The sequence below is a fragment of the Crinia signifera genome, chromosome 4 (genome assembly GCF_055691185.1).
Source record: "Crinia signifera chromosome 4, ASM5569118v1, whole genome shotgun sequence".
NCBI lineage: Eukaryota > Metazoa > Chordata > Amphibia > Anura > Myobatrachidae > Crinia > Crinia signifera.
This window is the reverse complement of record NC_139220.1, coordinates 34,861,417-34,880,949: the sequence shown is the minus strand read 5'-3', so window position 1 is coordinate 34,880,949 and position 19,533 is coordinate 34,861,417. Positions and strand designations below refer to the sequence as shown.

Below are 19,533 nucleotides of genomic sequence, written 5' to 3'. Positions count from 1 at the left end.
CGCGCCCCCCCCCTCCCGCGATTCGCGGCAAAAACACCCGCTCCCCCGCGACCCTCACTCCCGCGATTCGCGGCAAAAAAGAACCCCCCCCGCGACCCCCCCTTGCACGATTGGCGGCACCCCCCCTGCGACCCCCCTCCCGCGATTCGCGGCACCCCCCCCCCCGCAATTCGCAGCAGCCCCAGGATTAAATGGCACATGCAAAACACTGACATGGCTATGGTCGACAATGAAAAAGGTTGACATGAGTTTTTGAAGATTTATTTTTAATTTTTTCATATTCATTGTCATGTGTCGACATGGACACCAATGAAGTGGCACACTTATGTCAACATTTACATGTGTTGACCTTTCTGTGTTGATTTTTTCTTGTGGCGATTCGCGTCACCCCCCCCCCCCCACCCCCCCCCCCCCACAACCCCCACTCCCGCGATTCACGGCACACACACACACACCTCCCCCGCGATTCTCGGCACCCCACCCCGTGACCCCCCCTCCCGTGATTCACGGCACCCCCCGTGACCCCCCACCTCCCGCAATTCGCGGCAACCCCCCACCGGAACCCCTGTGAACCCCGCCCTCCCGCGATTCGCGGCACCCACCCCCGCGACCCCCCCTCCCGCAATTCGCGGCACCCCCCCGTGATTCGCGGCAGCTCCAGAATTAAATTGCACATGGAAAACACTGACATGGCTATGGTCGACAATGAAAAAGGTTGACATGAGTTTTTGAAGTTTTTTTGTCATTTTTTTTATATTTTCATATTCATTCTCATGTGTCGACATGGACACCAATGAAGTGCCACACTTATGTCAACATTTACATGTGTTGACCTTTCTGTGTTGATTTTTTTCTTGTGGCGATTCGCGTCACACCCCCCGCAACCCCCCCCCCCCTCCCGCAATTCGCGGCAACCCCCCACCGGAACCACCATGAACACCGCTCTCCCGCGATTCGCGGCACCCACCCCCCGCAACCCCCCCCCTCCCGCAAATCGCGGCACCCCCCGCGATTCGCGGCAGCCCCAGGATTAAATGGCACATGCAAAACACTGGCACGGCTATGGTCGACAATGAAAAAGGTTGACATGAGTTTTTGAAGATTTATTTCATTTTTTGAATGTTTTCATGTTCATTGTCATGTGTCAACATGGACACCAATGAAGTGGCACACTTATGTCAACATTTACATGTGGTGACCTTTCTGTGTTGATTTTTTCTTGTGGCGATTCGCGTCACACCCCCCCGCAACCCCCTCTCCCGCGATTCGCGGCACCCCCCGTGACCCCCCACCTCCCGCAATTCGCGGCAACCCCCCCCGGAACCCCTGTGAACCCCGCCCTCCCGCGATTCGCGGCACCCAACCCCGCGACCCCCCCCTCCCGCAATTCGCGGCACCCCCCGTGATTCGCGGCAGCTCCAGAATTAAATTGCACATGGAAAACACTGACATGGCTATGGTCGACAATGAAAAAGGTTGACATGAGTTTTTGAAGTTTTTTTTTCATTTTTTGAATATTTTCATATTCATTCTCATGTGTCGACATGGACACCAATGAAGTGCCACACTTATGTCAACATTTACATGTGTTGAACTTTCTGTGTTGATTTTTTTCTTGTGGCGATTTGCGTCACACCCCCCCCACTCCCACGATTCACGGCACACACACACACACACACACACACCTCCCCCGCGATTCTCGGCACCCCACCCCGTGACCCCCCTCCCGTGATTCACGGCACACCCCCGCGACCCCCCCTCCCATGATTCGCCGCAACCCCCGCCCTGTAACCCCCCCTCCCGCGATTTGCGGCACCCACCCCCGCGACCCCCCCCTCCCGCAATTCGCGGCACCCCCCCGCGATTCGCGGCAGCTCCAGAATTAAATTGCACATGGAAAACACTGACATGGCTATGGTCGACAATGAAAAAGGTTGACATGAGTTTTTGAAGTTTTTTTTTTCATTTTTTGAATATTTTCATATTCATTCTCATGTGTCGACATGGACACCAATGAAGTGCCACACTTATGTCAACATTTACATGTGTTGACCTTTCTGTGTTGATTTTTTCTTGTGGCGATTCGCGTCACACCCCCCCACCCCCCCGCAACCCCCACTCCCGCGATTCACGGCACACACACACACCCCCGCGATTCTCGGCACCCCACCCCGTGACCCCCCTCCCGTGATTCACGGCACACCCCACGCGACCCCCCCCTACCATGATTCGCCGCAACCCCCGCCCCCCCCCTCCCGCGATTTGCGGCAACCCACCCCGCGACCCCCCTCCCACGATTCTCTGCAATGCCTCCCCTCCCGCTATTCGCAGCATCCACCCCCCCACAACCCCCCCTCCTGCAATTCGCGGCACCCCCCGCGACCCCCCCTCCTGCAATTCGCGGCACCCTCCGCGACCCCCCCTCCCGCGATTCGCGGACACCTAAGTTGCAATACAGGGCATCTTTCATACAATTCTAACCATATTTCTCATATACAAACGTTCACAAATTAAGGGGGCGCAGCCCCTTACGACGGTGTGAAGAGCGCCCGTAGGGCGCGATGAATCACCTAGTGTATTAATAAGAACCATTTTTGTAATTGAGACCTGTGACTAATTGACAAATAATTGCTTTATTCCAGAGGGATAAGTCTGTCGCACATTCAAATGGTTCAATTAACATTTCAAAGACCTGATACATTTTAGAGTGAGGACTGTACCCCATCTATTACCTAAGGTTTTTGCATACTAATTGGTTTATTAATAACATTTCCAGACTTTTCTGTTTTCATATTGTCATACAGATGTATAAGTTAATAGAAACATAGAATGTGACGGCAGATAAGAACCACTTGGCCCATCTAGTCTGCCCATGTACACACACACAATTACACACAGTGGCGCCGAGAGGGGGGCGGGTACTTTTTACCCAGCCCCGGGTCTGGAGGGGCTGGGTAAAAAGTGCATTCGATTTCGATTTCACAATGTAGGCACAATGTACTCATTCAATTTACTTGAATCGCATTCGAGATTTCCTTGGATGCGCAGGAGATTTTTCTATTCGATTTTTGAGAAAACGGGAGCGCGCATCGAATCGAATGCAGATCGAAAGTGTCCTAAAACCCATTGGATGTGGATTTGATTTTGCTTCTAGAAGCAAAATCGAATCGAAAACAGGGAAAAATCTAAGCATCTGTACACCGCTTTAGAAGGATTTTGTCAGAAAGAGTGAACTAGAATAAGGCCCATAGTGCTGTGTGCTGAGCTGGGCAGAGTCATAGGCAGCTACAGTGGCAGCCTGTCCTCTCTCCCTGCGGTGGTATGCGATGCCACCCACACCCCTACAACGCCTGCCCAAACAAAGTTGTGTTATGTTTTTCAAAGGGGCGGGGCCAAACTTCTGTGGCCACACCCTTTCATTTTACCGCTTCACGGCCAACCTGTTGGCGCCCCTGCTAACACACTAGGGTTAGTTTTTGTTCTGCGACCACCCACTTGTGAACAGTAAGTGGGCACCCAAGGGGGGGCTTTGCCACTGTGGGAGGGTTGCAATTCTGAGGAGACCCATGTGAGCAATATACACTGCCTTGGAAAAGCATTCACCCCCTATGGCTATTTCCCTATTTTGTTACAGTACAACCTTTAATTTACAGTTTTTTTTTTTTTTTATCTGAATTGTATGTGGTAGATCTGCATAAAATTGTCTAAATTTGTGAAGTGAAATGATAAAAATATTGATAAATATTTTTATTTTTTTTAAAGAAAAATCTGAAAATTGGCAAGTGTATGTATTCGCCCCCTTTGCTGGGAAGCCCCTCAAAAGTTCTGGCGCAACCAATTACCTTCACGTAAGTAGTGAGATGAAGTCCACCTGTGTGTAATCTAAGTGTCACATAATGTCACTATAAACACACTTTTTCTGAAACAAATAAAAAATAAAAATAAGAAAATTATTTGATGTTGGAATCTGAGGGAAGACTGCAGACCATATAAGCACTCTGGCCAGTTGGAATGAAAATCTGGTCGTTTCTGGGAGAAAATTGACAGTTTGCTCCCAAACATGGAAACCAGACACAAATGGTTATGTAGACAAATTGTTTTAATCCTTTTGATTGAACCAATTTATGCAAATTACAGTTTTTGGCCATTTTCCACCTTTTGTGAGCAATCGGTTGATTATAATTTGTTCCCAGATTTTCACACATACAGATTGTATCGCCAATCGCCGCCAGCGGACAGAAGGGGGGAGCATGAGATACTTGCATGAACCGTTCTGTCGGAGGCTGTAGCAGCCCTCTGCCCCCAGCTCCCCCAGATGTCCTGCCTGTCTCCCTGAAGTGGAGACGGGCAGGGGAGTCACGAGCCATCCGCCAGCAAAGGAGATATGGCAATGGAGCAGTCTGGCTGATGGATGCTCTATCTGTTCAGTAGCTACATCACCAGCGAGGAGGGTTCTACGGCATATTATGAACTGGGGACACTAGTGTTCCATCTAGGAACCAAACGGGGCAGGGTGCTGGAGGGGCGGACCAGGCACGGCAAAGGCACATATGGGGGCGTGCCCGGGCCACCGCGTCACAAATAGGGGCGTGCCCGGGCCGGCGCATCACGAATAGGGGCGTGCCCGGGCCGGCGCGTCACGAATGGGGGCGTGCCCGGGCCGGCGCGTCACCGAAGGGGGCGTGCCCGGGCCAGGCGGGTCACCAAAGGGGGCGTGCTCGGGCCGCTGCGTCACCGAAGGGGGCTTGCCCGGGCCGCCACATCACCGAAGGGAGCTTGCCCGGCCGTGACTACATCCCCGAGCTGCCGGGAAAGCGCCGTGCACCGCAATCTATGGCGGAGCTGGGCTTCACCGGTGCACTCCGGCAGGACAGGCAGCAGACTGTTTTAGTGGGGCACTGCTAGAGAGGCAGGGCGCATTTTGTCCTTTAAAAATCGGGCAGGGAGCAGCGCCCCGCTAAAACAGCCTAGCGGGAACACTAGGACACTAAAATGCGGTGCTGGGAGTAGTCATACATTATACTTTGTCAGCATATTGACAGTTATATTGAGCAGGGCCCCACATACCTGGATTCAGTTAGCTGGAGGGTGCAAACAGAAATCTGAGGTAAAATCAGCCTGCGTGCCCTCTGTGGGCTGTAACTGAATAGCTTTGGTCACTGCTACAAGCCCACGGTAAACTCAATGGCTAATTGAATATGGACCAGCCAAGGTGCCCCAAATTATCTAAAACATGGATAGTCAATACCCACCCCTCTCCTTGTGCCTCTGCTACCAGCCAGTTGGTCTCTCCTATGAGAACCTGGCATGAGACAATGGGCCGTATTCAATGAGCCTAATTCGCCATGTTTTCTGGCGAATCTGTGCTTTTTTCGTGTGTGTAGGTGATTTTAGGTGATACATGGCGAATCGCCGCAAAAAAGCCGGCGAATCGCTGTCACCACTCTCCCTGTCAGTATTCAACGCACCCCCCCCCCCCCCTCCAGAAGCAGCGAGACTCGCGGCTAAAGACAGAGAGTTTTCTGCATTAACCGCGGGTCTCGCTGTTTTGGGGAATTCTCGCCGTTCTGTAACGGTGAGGATTTCCCCAGAACGTTGAATAGGGCGAGCGGCTGGAGAGGGGGTTAAACATCCTTGCTGTTTAACCCCATCGCCGGCCGCATTGAATACCTGCCAATGAGGCAAATTCCTTCTTAGCTGGACATAACCATGTGCACTGCAGGTGGGGCAGATGTAACATGTGCAGAGAGAATTAGATTGGGTGGGGTTTTTCTTCAAAGTGAGATCTATATTGCAGTGTAAAAATAAAGCAGTGAGTATTTTCCCTGCACAGAAACAAAATAATTAACCCAAAGCTAAATCTCTCTGCACATGTGACATCTGCCCCCCTGCAGTGCACATGGTTTTGTCCAGCTAAGAAGGAATTTGCCTCTAAGAGTAAACTAGAATAAGGCCCAAAGTGACCAGTGATACCGCAACAGCAAATCAGCTCCTACCTGCCAAATTACATGCTTTGTTTAAAAAATGGCAGTTAGGGGCTGATTGGCTGCTGCATTATCACTTCACCAGACATAATAAATCTGCCACAATGAATCAAAGATAAATGATGTGAAAAGTGTTGTATGTTGTATGTATAGTTGGAAGATTAAGGAATTCTTATTCAGCTGGAGACTAATTATAAATTCTTAGCAGAGATTATGTGATCTGGGTTTAAACAACCCAGAACACGTGAAAGCACAATGGGGTGATATAGGGTTGAACACTGTCTTTTGCTCTGTGCATCCTCCAGAACCGGTTGGATGAAGTTACAGCTGATGCAGTTACATCTCCAATTGAGGCTGAATGTAGAAATGACACTTACAGTACGAGCTGATTGGCTGGTAATTTACCTCTCTGAAGGGTTTGATGCATCTCCTCCTGGATCTGGTTTGAGAAGTGTCCATACCAGTGGTGGATTTGACCTATGACTGCAGTCCTCTAGCAAAATCTGCTGTCTTGCTCAGCCTTAGTGACGCCAGATGCATTGGCTTCACTGTGATTGGCAGTGACTTCCTATTGGTAATCCTACCTGCCAGTCACCCGCAGTAAAGGCAGTCCCATTGGGAGGTGTTTCCTCCCTCTGAAACTTCCAGTGCGGGCTGATTTAGGGGTGCATTTATCATTGGATTGCGATGCCGGGGCGGTGACATCGCCCGACATCGCATTGTGGTACCCTGCAATACCAGCGGGATGTATCATCTGGCAGGCGCAGGGACAGGGCTCCGAAAGGAGCCAGTCCCTGCGATGCCGGAAGCCGGGGGGTCTGCGCATGCACGGTTATGCGCTGACCCCCTGCAACCCCGCTGACCGCTCGGGCAGTGCGAAGTGTAGCCATAGGCTACAATGGGCTGACGCCATATCAGAATGGCGATAGCCCAGGGGTGCGATGCCGGGCTGCCCGATGTTGATACGTCGGGCAGCTTCGCATCCCCCATAGAAACCTATGGGGATGCGACCGGCAGCGCTGCAGGGAGGATCGCAGCAGGGATCAGAGATTCCTGCTGCGGTCCCCCTTTAATACATTTAGGTGAAACTTAATATTTGCGGTTAACCCCCGAAACTGGAGTTTTCGGGAATTTAGAAGCAAATATTAGTTGATAAATGGCCCCTAAAGCACAGAGCTGGCTTCCTGTTGGAAGCCACTCCCTGCCTTTCTGGGCAGCCATAGCCAGCTTCTATGGGCTGCAGCCGATGCAGTCCATAGAAGTCAGGCTTTTGCAAATGTGCAGTACTATCGCTGATACTGTACATTGTAGAGACGCTGGAACCCTGGATGGCGGTGGGATCGTGACAGTCTGCCTGCAACCCCCCTTCTACTGTTAAGTAGGTGCCACCGCTGCATCATACACAGATACACAACAGCGCCCTACTGTCAGCACCCTGCAACTGCCATACACAGGGAACAGCTGCGTCAAAGAGGCAAAGATTTCATCCCGCCCAATACCACAGGAGGACAAGGCTCATATTTAGCACCGCCCAGTCATACCACCTTTCTTTGTTACTATTGCTGGGCCGCTAAATACCTATAAGCCACAAAGAATCGCCGTAGAGGTGCTGGTAACAAAGCCAAAATTCCACCATCGTCATAGAATAGAGCCAATGGGATGAGTCACGTTTTTCTTCAGTCTTCTGACATTTACGTTCAAGTGCATTGCAAGACTTCTTGTAAAACTCTGTTCGTTCTGATTTTTTTTTTCTAATTCCCATGGAGATATTTTTGAAAATAAAAAGCTGATCTATTTAAATGCATCAGCATTCCCGGAAGCTCTTTCCTGCAAAAGATTATAAAAGCACATATTTTGTACGTTGCCATGGGAACCAGCACTTTACCCTAAAATTTAAGCCTCTCTGGCATTTAGTGGGCGGGAGAATTTGTCGCTGATTGGGAACGAGGCGCCGAACGGTACAAAAGCTAAATGCTACTTTCTCCTCAACCTCTATTAACTACAACTTTAACCTATTGAAGTAAGTTAAAAATATCCACACGGCGAAGGCAAAAAGTTACACCTGGGCAGCTTCCTGCCTTGTGAGCCATCAATGTGTTTACAGAAGCCGTACTAGCGCAGAGCCATTAATGGATTACGCGTCCCTATGCCTGCAGTCTAGGGGGTGAAATCACTGCTGCCCAATCCATTTATTTTTGGAAAAGTAAAATTACTGCATTATTAACATTAAATCCAAAGTGCCTCTTTGTGGTCTGGGTTGTGTTCTGACTCATGAAAGAATGATAGAAATTACGTTTGTATGGTGAGTGTATAAATTTATATACTAGTCAACATTCCGTCAAAATTAAAAGTGTTGGTGGGGTGTGTGAGTATGCAAGTGTGTGCACCAGAACGGAATGCCACTGGGTGCCATCTAGTGGCCGTCTGCGCACCTTGCAGTTGCAGAGCAGCTTTAGGTGTGTGTATGTATATCTATCTATCCTATCTATCCTATCTATCTATCTATCTATCCTATCTATCTATCTATCCTATCTATCTATCTATCTATCTATCTATCTATCTATCTATCTATCTATATATATATATATATATATATATACCAAAAAGACACACTCTCCAGACTGTTTGATGCAAAATAAAAAGCTGTGTATTTGTATTCACATACTGTAGACATCAAATGTAAAAAGAAGGGTACTCAACGTTAGCGTTTCAGTCCATAAAGGACCTTCCTCAGGAGTTAGGCAACAAGGGCATCCATTTGGGGTGAAGCACAGCGTGGACCACACAGCAGGTTCCTACAGCAGGTTCCTACAGCGATATATATATATTAGTAAGCCCGCTCGAAGCAATAGATTCGAAAGCTAGCCTGCTACCTTCTGTGTCTGTGCATGTGTGAGAAAGAGATGTAGTTTCACTCTCTGCCAGCAGATGGCAGTGTTTTCGAGACTCACAGTCACTAGACCTATATGTAGATGATACACACACGGTGCAAAGGAAATATCATGCGCACAGTGTCTATTCAGCAATGCAGAGGGGTGGGAAATGGGGGCGTGGCCTGATGACATGACATCCCGTGAGGCCACGCCCCACTTCCATTGGCCACACCCCGTTTTTGCCCGCGAGTGTCCCGATTAGCGAGACACAGATGTATAAGCTCTTCTGTGTAAAATACATATTATCTGTATACATTGTTAAAAGACTAAAGTTGGTCTCTAAGTTCAAATGCCCTTTGTGTCCTAGCTGATAGACAGTGCTGCTAAGCACACCGCAGTAATACACTCGGCAGATCTACTGCTCTCTAATAAACATTTATCATTACCCGCACGGTGTAGGAATATAATATTATTTATTGTAGAGCAGCGAGTACAGATTCCTGCCAAGTGCTGCATTTATAAACCGTATATGTCCTTTAGTGATCCTCTGTTTATATATTACTGTGGAGCAGGCGAACGTGAGCACTACAGCCGGCTATATCAGCAGCAGTCCAGCCTCTTGTCATTCAATTATGCATTAGTTGGCATGAAATTGCAATATTATAGTTTTGGTAGTGTGTGTGTTGCAATTGTGTTGAATACGTTGTTACTTGGAGCAATTTCTATACCATGTTCTCATTGCCGCCCCTGCAAAAACCCAGGTTTTGCAGGGGCACAGATCATATCAGCTCTACAGACCCCATTCATACTGCACCTTAGACCCGGGAAATTCCCTTATCTGCCCTGTTCACACTGCTTCCCCTGAACTGCCTGCCAACAAGTGTGTGGAATCTAAGAGCAGCTTTGATTGGCTGTTTAAAAAGCAGCTTTGAGCAATGCAATGAGCTTGCTTTTTTGCATCTTGTGAGAAAAACCCGGGTCTAACCTGTTCACCCTGCCACACACCCATGTATTACCCAGGAATAACCCTGCAAAAACCTGTGTGTAATTCCCGGGGCACATCACCTGGGAATTTCACTCACACCCGTTCACACTGAGACAGGACACAGGAAATTACAGCTTGCCCTGGCTCAAACCTGGGTTTTTGCCGCAGTGAGAACGGGGTATAACTTAATCTTTGTTACCTACACTGGGGCTGTTTACTGGAAATACCTCTTGATCTGTAAAGTGACACTTTCCGAACCTAGGAATATGGAGCCATATTAAACATGATGCTTTAATTTTAAATGCAGTAGCTGAACAAGGTAAAAAAAGCAGGCACTACGGGGTAACACTTTTTTCTTATTTTGTAACTTATGGGGTAGGAGGGGACAATGGTCAGTAAATTGAGGCAGTGGAAAGGGATTGAGGTTAGCGCTGCTTTGGCAGTCAGGCGAGTTATACAGTGGGAGGAGCAGGGTCCCCAGCAGCACAGAGTGTATCAGGATATGAGTTATGTGTCAGTGAGGACAGGGCTGCATGTGACAGGGGAAGTGACATGATGTGAGGAGGGGAATGGAGGCAGCAGGAAGCCACAGACTGAGAGTTATATAGTGGGAGGAGCAGGGTCCCCAGCAGCACAGAGTGTATCAGAATATGAGTTATGTGTCAGTGAGGACAGGGCTGCATGTGACAGGGGAAGTGACATGATGTGAGGAGGGGAATGGAGGCAGCAGGAAGCCACAGACTGAGAGTTATATAGTGGGAGGAGCAGGGTCCCCAGCAGCACAGAGTGTATCAGGATATGAGTTATGTGTCAGTGAGGACAGGGCTGCATGTGACAGGGGAAGTGACATGAAGTGAGGAGGGGAATGGAGGCAGCAGGAAGCCACAGTACTTTTTTTATTGCAAGGCGCCCACGATTTTCAATCGTATGGCATCTTATGCATTGTATTCCATCGCATGCCATATAGCCGAATGCGATGCAATGCTTTTTTCGGCCCCTATACGATTTTTAATTGTATAAGCACCCTAATGGGTGCTTACAATGTTAAATGCACCCCCACGCTACCACCACTATGAACGGCAACCCGAAGCGTGGCGAGCGGCGGCGGTACGCGTCCTCCGAACTTTTCATACCCCCTCTATCCACGTCGGCGTGGAGTTGATTTTAGATAGTGTGGCGACCGCAGTGAGCCACCGAGACCGAAGCGTGGCGAGCGCAGCGAGCTTTGTGAGGGGACGTGTATTACTTTACATGTATTCCGCGTCCGCTCGCCACTCTTCGGGATTGGTGGCTCGCTGCGCTCGCCACACTATCTACAATCAACTTCACTCCGACGTGGATAGTGGGGGTATGAAAAGGTCGGAGGACGCGTACCGCTGCCCCTCGAGGGCTCGCTGCGCTGGCCACGCTTCGGGTTGGCGTTGATACTGGGGTGGCGTGGGGGTGCTTTTAACATTGTAAGCACCCATTACGGTGCTTATACAATTAATAATCTTATAGGGGGCCATTTAGCATTGAAAACACCCATTAGGGTGCTTATACAATTTAAAATCGTATACCATTCCTTTGTATGCCATATACAATGGTTTACGATTTTAAATTGTATAACATCGAGTGCCATCGCGTAACATCGCATTGCATCGCATACCATTGTAAGGCTTATGGTATACGATGCGATGGGCGCCGTGCTAGGAAACAAGTACCGAAGCCACAGACTGAGAGTTATATAGTGGAAGGAGCAGGGTCCCCAGCCGCACAGAGTATATCAGGAGACGAGTCGTGTCAGTAAGGACAGGGCTGCATGTGACAGGGCCAGTGACATGATATGAGGAGGAGGATATCAAGTTGGTGTACGCTGGGCAGACCTTTGACCTGGGGAGCGTGTTCTGAACCAGAGCAATGCCGGGTACCTCAGATAGTGTGACATCATATGAACTAGGGCACTGTCATATTGCACAGGATGAACTGGAGGCAGTGTGACATAATATTAACTAGGGCACTGTCATATTGCACAGGATGAACTGGTGGCAGTGTGACATAATATGAACTGGGGGTATGCAGTGTGGTATAATAGGAACTGAAGGCACTTAACTGCCTTACATGCCTAGTGGGAAATCCACCACTGCCTTTTGGTATACTGTCACTAGGTCGACATGCACTGGGGGGTGGCCTTAGCTCGACACATGAAAAAGGTCAACATGGCTTTAGGTCGATACAAGCATTAGGTCAACCATAGTTTGGTGGCAAGTGTAGCAAACCATGCGAGGGGAGGGGTTGCACTTTTTTTTGGTGACCATGTCGACAGTGTCGACATTAGGGACAAAAAAAACCCATGTCAACCTTTTGACTGTCAACCTTCCCAATGTCGACCTGATGCTTGTGTAAGTCTAATGCTTGTGTTGACCTAAAGTCATGTCGACCTTTTTCATTTGTCGACCTTCAGTGCTCGGCCTAAAGCATGTTAACCTTAGTTTGGTCGACCTAATGACCCATACCCTGCCTTTTGCTATGAACAATAACCAGGGGTGAGATTTAATAGGATGAGAGATTCAGAAAGTGAGAGATTTGGTAAGAAATCTCCAGTTATTTTAAAGCGGCAATCACTTACACTGCAAAACCAGTTTGATTTCGAAGTGTACACAATTGCCACTTAAAAAACCTGGAGATTTCTTACCAAATCTCTCACTTTCTGAATCTCTCATCCTATTACATTTCACCCCAGGTCAGTAAAAAACACAAAGTGAAAATCACTGTGTGGCTATATAGGTTTTGACCACTAGATGGCACCTCTTCTATAGAAGTTTAAAGAGCAGACGCACAGAATCCATCTTTTATAATAGGCATTAAGAACTATAAGATTTTAATCAACTCATTGTGTATACATCCTTTTGGGGATTTATTGGTTCAGCACGTTAAGATCACCTTGAATTTAAAAAATAAAAAATCCTGCGTCAGCTGCTGAAATCATTAGGTAGCAGCCGTCTCATAAAGTTATTTGATTGACTAAATTGTTTTCCCGCTGCACCAATTTGTATTCAATAACTAACTTGCTCAGGAAGCCAAGCTTTGTTTAGCCTAAGTGCAGTCTAGTTTGCATAGTGACGGGGATCCATCGTTTTTGCAAATAAAGGTATAAAATAAATACTGTAGCTGCTAAATTAGGGGAAAGTCCCTGTATGCGGGTGTTTTTGATGAATTCTCTCCTTTTAATAAATATACCCCATCAGAGAAAAATGTTACTTGGTCATTTCTGTTCTTTACATTGGCAGTGCACAAACCTATTGGAAGTTCTACCTGTCAGTCACAGACACTACAGGCAGTTGGATTGGGAGGTGTTCCTTCCCTCTGGGATTGCCAGACCAGGCTGCCTATAAGTACAGAGCTGGATTTGTGCAGGAAGCTCCCTGCCTTATCGCGCAACCTAATACGGTTCACATGGGCTGCAGTCTGTGCAGTCCATAGAAGCAGGGGGATTGTGCAGCTCCTGAGTCTCGGGTTACTTTTAAAAGTTCTGTCATTTTGGTATTCCTTCTGCAGTCTACAGATATTGGGTGAAATTTACTAAGATGTGAAATACACTTCACAGGTCCTGTTGCTATGGGCAACCAATCACATCCTGTCTACTATCTTCTAGAGGGTGGTAAATAAATAAGAAGTAGCTTCTGATTGGTTGCCCATGGCAACATGAACTGTTAAGTGTATTTCACATCTTAGTAAATATAACCCATTGTGTCAAGAGTCCATCTTGTCCATCGATTTGTAATATTGCTTAACATGTATGGGAAAAATCCGGCATCTTTACTTTTAATATATGGTTAGTTTTTTTTAAAAAATGGTTAAATGGATGAATATATAAAATTGACCATTTTTTAACTTGTGACTTTAGAACCATAATCTACAGTATGCCTTAAAATGTGATATACATTGGAAACACTATGAGACGCTTTCTATGTATCATCCTGTCATTTCTATGACATTGTGACTGCATAATGCTGATTGGATGTAATTGCATGCCTCCCACACACTGAAATATTTCTACCCAGGCACATAGAATTGTATGATTAAATTGGAACATGTAAGTTTCTAACCCCTTAGATCAGACATAAAGTCTGAAGAAATAAAGCTGGTTATACTGTGGCCTGGATGCTCATCCCTATTGCACGCACAAGTAAGTGTTAATCAACTTGTGCCCAATGCCTGGGTCAGGCAGGGAGGTTGGATAATGACCACATCAGGGACGTGCAGTCAGGGGAGGCAGGGGAGGCAGTGCCTCCCCTGACATTACCAATTAAATTAATACAAAGAAGATACTTATGGCACATATTCTGTGTTATAAGTATCTTATTTCTATTAATTTAATCATTCTAATTGTATTAAGTGTTGAAAATTGGTTTTGGAGGCACTGAAAGCAGTGCCTCCATCTGCCCCTTGCAAAACGCTGGAAGCAGGGGGCTGGCAGTGGGTGGGGACATACAGCGGGCTGTAATAGCCCATTTAAAATACTAGTAAAAGCGGCACCTTCATAAGTGCCTCTGTGACAGGGGCGTGCTTTCAACCACTATGAAAGCATGCCCCTGTCACTGAAGCCATTGGAAAGGCCAATCCACCCCCCTCCCCGCTGTCGGCACCCGCCCTGCACCCTCACCTAACTCTAGCAGCCGACACCAGAAGCCGAGTCCCAGTCCAGACGGAAGGGGGAGCGGACCGGAGCCAGCGGGCCAGGGAGCAGCTACCTTCGACCAGAGAGCTGACGATCGCTGGGTGCCGGGAAGCTGTAGCAAGTACTGGAGAAGTGCGTCCTCTCCTTCCCCGATGCGCTCATCAAGGGGTCCTGGCTGGGGCACTACAGATCAAGCTAGCACACGCAGAGCTCCCGGCGCTGGTATGAGGAGAGGAGTCTGAGGGCCGGGAGCAGCGTTGTCCTCCTGAAGCCCTCCCCTCACCTGGCTGCCCTGTGGAACATTTCTGGGCTACTTAAGAAGGTTTTTTGGCAACCTGTCAGCACCATGCAAGTAAGCTGACAGCGCAGCGCGGTGATGGAGAGCGGGAGAAGCTGCAGAGATCTGTGACCGCACTGAAGAACTACACAGCGGCAGTCAGCAGGTGAGATTGGCTGGCTGCTTAGTTATGTCCCTCTGCTCCCCGCTGATATATTAGAAGGGATCCCCTCCAGGCCTTCATGCTACTGCAGCAGCGCAGTTTCATACAACCTCTCCTCTGTCTGCCCCTTCTTCTTCATAAACATTTTTTCACCCCACTGCCTTTTTTTGGGGGGAAGCAGTGGGGAGGGGGATAATTTTTTTTGTAGCTGTAGCAGCGTGGGGGCCTGTGGGGGCCTGTGCATGTAACCCCCCATGGCAATGTGCATTTAACCCCCCCATGGCAATGTGCATTTAACCCCCATGGCAATGTGCATGTAACTCCCCATTGCAATGTGCATTTAACCCCCTTGACATTGAGCAGGTAGACCCCATGGCATCAAGAATGTAACCCCCCATGGCATCAAGCATGTAACCCCCATGTAACCCCCATGGCAATGCGCATATAACCCCTATGGCAACACACATGTAAACCCCCATGGTAATGAGCATGTAACCCCCATGGCAACGAGCATGTAACCCCCATGGCAACAAACATGCAAACCCCATAGAAACAAGCATGTAGAATGGTCAGACTCCTACTAGAGGCATTCTTTTTCAGGAACACTAGTGAGTGCATTATGCGTCTGCACCACACTGCAGGGGGCATTATGCTTTTAAACGACACTAAAATTCCATGAAGGGGCCCAAAATGTATTATTACACCATTGCGTGTATAGCGATACCCGGAAGTGCTGGGAAAATTCACAGTTGCCTCTTTTGCCAAGAAACCTCTGGCAGTTAGAAATCTACTGTGGGCCATAATTTTTTTGCTTGCACCACTGCCTCACCAGCCACTGACCTCACCGCACGTCACTGGACCACATACATGATATGGAAGAACTTACTGTACCTAGCTCTGGGGGGAGGCTGTGAATGAAGCTATTTGGGTCTGTTTTACTTTTTGGTCAATGCCTTCAGCCATTACAGATCTAAAAATGTGGAACCAAACAAGATTCTCATTAAAAATGTCCCAAAATGGCCACCTTCTTCTCTAGCATCCTTAATAACTGTTTCCTGTGAGGTGGCGGCCATTTTGAGATGGACAATTTCAATAAAGCCAGACGCAAAGGGACCGCAGACAAGTATCTGCAGGTCCCAGCAGGGATACAGCAATAGCCCCCACAGACTTCCAGCGGAGTGCCTCTAAGCCACCGCTGGTTCTGCAGGGTTATAGTTGCGCCACTTCCCTAAGAAGGTGGCAATATTGGCCTATGCAACATTGCATTTTGGATAGATGTATTTGATGATACAATTAAAAACATGTTAATTACCTGCTCCCAGTTACAGGACTATTATTGGGCTGCTGCCACTCTGTTGAATGCCCTCCCATTCACAATAAGACTTTCCTCTAATCTCTAAACTTTCCAATGTTCCCGGAAAACTTAGGCCACCATTGCTTAGTCATTGGATAATACAGCTCACCAAGAGCCTCTGCAATCTGACCAGACTGATTTGCAATTTGTAGCACTTATCCTTCCCTATAGGTTGTAAAGATTTAGAGCAGGGCCTTTTTTTCCCCCTACCCAGATTGTAACAATGCAATACGCTGATGCTATTTTAGTAAGCGCCCCCCAAAAAGTTATAGATAAATTAAGAACTTCTATAAAATGAAAGGATGTAGTAAAAAATAAACATACACACTGTTGATTAGGAGTAGTTGTAAGCCAGTTGCATGCAAAAAGGAGGATGCATTTAAAGATGGCACATGCATGGTAAAAAAAACTATTTTTTTACATCCTTGCTTCATTAGATTTTAGTTCACCTGACTCTGTATCAGTTGGACCTGGAGGAAAGCGATGTTTATGGGTGGACAATCTCATACATGGCTGCAAGTACCTGTTGGCCATGACGGAACTCTCCATGGGCACCTGCCAAGGAGAGGTGCACAACCCAGCTCTGCCACCCACAAATTTTAACCCCTGGGTCCCCGTGCACAAGGAAGGATAACTGCAAATGACCCCAGCCCGGACCATGGTTCTGAGCCCCTGGCTGTGTGGACTCCGCAATGAAGCTTCCATGATGTTGTGGCCCAGTGCTGTGGGTGGACATCATGACTTTAGAAAGCAGCTGAGCTAGTCCTTCACTTTTCTCAGGGACACCAGCTACTGATCTCATATTTATCTATAGCCTGAGCAAAAACCAGTGGCGTAATAATGGTGCAGCAGTCCAAGCAGTGGTTTGGGGGGAGCCGGCGATGTGGGGGCTCATGGTCTTTGCAGATTCCAATGGATCTGGCCATCCGTATGGAATCTGAGGAAAACTCCCTCCAAAAATGGCCACCTCCTTGGAGGAGACAGATGCTAGAGGTCCTACTGGACAGATGGATAGATGCTAAAGGTCCTACTGGGTAGCGTATTTCGCTAACAGGAAGTTATGGATTTCCCTGAAATATATATATTGTCCCTGGCAATGAGCATGAAACCCTTAGCAAGGAGCATGTAACCACTGGCAATGAGCATAAAACATGTAACTCATGTCAATGAGCAAGAAATGTTCGGGACCAACGAGGTTGCTGTTCCGTCCAAGAACATAGTTTATGCATGGGTACAAGATGTGGCTAGTCTAGGAGTCAGGGGAGAATTTCATGTTCATGTTGATGCATGTTAAAGAACAGTTTTTGTAAGAGATATTTTCCCCGGCAAAATACATATATATATTTATGCATATGTATTTGCCATGTAACTGTCAGATTAGAAACCAGTCCTTTAAGCACCATGCCCGCCAGAAAGGACCCTGCTCTTCCACCCAGCTATCACCGCAGTTGTACATGCTGTAACCTTCAGATCACTCCTCACTGCCATCTATATAAAAATGTCCCACAGATTGACAGCGCAATCCAAAAACCTCTCTGGCTTCACAGCCCATGTGGCAGCGTTATGATCAATGTCTGTTATGAGACTCAGCTGTTATGATTTTTGGCATTTATGACACAATGATATATAGAAAATGTCAACACCCACAAAAAACAGCCGCACGCCCACGGAGAGAGATCCCAGTCCTCTGTTCTGATTGATTGAGTTAGATACACTGGAATATTCATACAAAACGTATTTTCTAAAGGGCACGGATCTTTATTCTGCTCGATAAAGGAGACGGAGGCATTCATACGGCAGAGTTTATCAGGCTGGAAATCCACATTTTAATTGTTTTTTAGCTGCTGAATGCAGTAAGGCGCATGTGGGTGGTTTCACCTCTGACTTTCTTCATTTAGGGGCTCTTTCACTTGCAGGCTTAGACATATTTTCTTTATGTGCGCATGACATCTATTCAGAATGCTGCAACAGGTAATGAAAGGCTTTCCCTAACCAGCGGGCGGGACAGCAGGTCAGCATCCAATTAGCGGGACTGTCCCTCTGGAATCGGGACAGTTGGGTGGTATTTAGGATGGCTAATCCCGGGATGGCATCAAAATTCCCGGGATTTCAATCCTGTGATTGGAGTTTCCAATCCCAGGATTTTGGGAATAGACTACGCTTTCTCCTGTCTTTGGCTGTGGATGTGGTCAGATGTCACGCGGCACAGGCCGAACAGCGGCACTGGCCACTCCCTGCTGTACCGCCAGACTCGCTTCTGGCCACTCCGCCCAGCCATATTGTTCTCATTCTCAGCTCCCAGATGCCCCACCCTGATCCCAGCTGCACTTGTCCAGCTTTTTTTTTTTTTTTATATATATATTTTATTGAATAACTGTATATCACAGCAATCATGTGCAATTTTTTTTTATTTGGCCCTATTTGCTCTACATACTTAGGGCCAGATTTATTAACAATATTGTTACTAATACCTGATGACTGTGTAAAAAACGCAGGGATCGGTGATTGCAGTAAAGTGATGCTGCAAAGCGGAAGCTCACGTTACAGAACCCCAGAGGTTACAGCAGCATGGTGCCCCCGTTACCGGCAGCCTTCCAGGAGCACCGGTCGCCAATCCCCAGGTGTTGGTAAATATGAGTTGTGGTAGTGGGTGGGGTCGCAGTGCAGGGAGGGGCCGTCCTGTCAGGGATGGCATGCCCTCAGTATTGGTAGCGGTGGCGCATGCGCAGCTAATATTTTTTTTTGGGGGGGGGGGGGGCGAAATACCCTGATTTGGTTGCGTGAAATTAGGGTGAGGTATCTTACCAAGCCCTGTGGGGATTCTCCGTATCAGGATAACGTTGTCAGTCTTTTGACTGTCTTGACTCAATTTTCAATATAATTTATTATTCATTTTCTTTGACTGGCTGGCCCTTAGGCCAATGGGAACGTGGGGAGGGGTTCTAGGCTGTCGGGGGCGGGGCTATGCTCTGTGTCCCAGCACCTTGGGGAAAAAAATATATACTGTATATATTTGGTTTTGCTGCACCATCGATGGAAGGAAACCGCCTGGTTCTCCCTCCATCGATGGCAAAAGTATTCCACATGGGCCATAAACCAGCAACGATTTTGAATCATCGATGGTCGATTAGCAACCATTCTTGGAACTCAAAGGGTTAACACGGTAACGTGATACATCACATGCACAGTGCCCCTTTTCTGCACAAAATTAGGTTTTATTTTGCACGCTATAAAAAT

The 19,533-nt window shown here is 47.8% G+C and overlaps 1 long non-coding RNA gene across 1 annotated transcript in view; it reads left to right on the top strand.

Moving 5' to 3' along the window:
• The window catches only part of LOC146073941 (uncharacterized), a 66,358-nt gene that overhangs the window by 5,260 nt on the left and 41,565 nt on the right, over positions 1 to 19,533 (top strand). Inside the window, exon 2 of the long non-coding RNA XR_014473345.1 lies at positions 3,763 to 3,848. This is a non-coding gene — a long non-coding RNA (uncharacterized LOC146073941). The remainder of the gene's footprint in view (positions 1 to 3,762; positions 3,849 to 19,533) is intronic.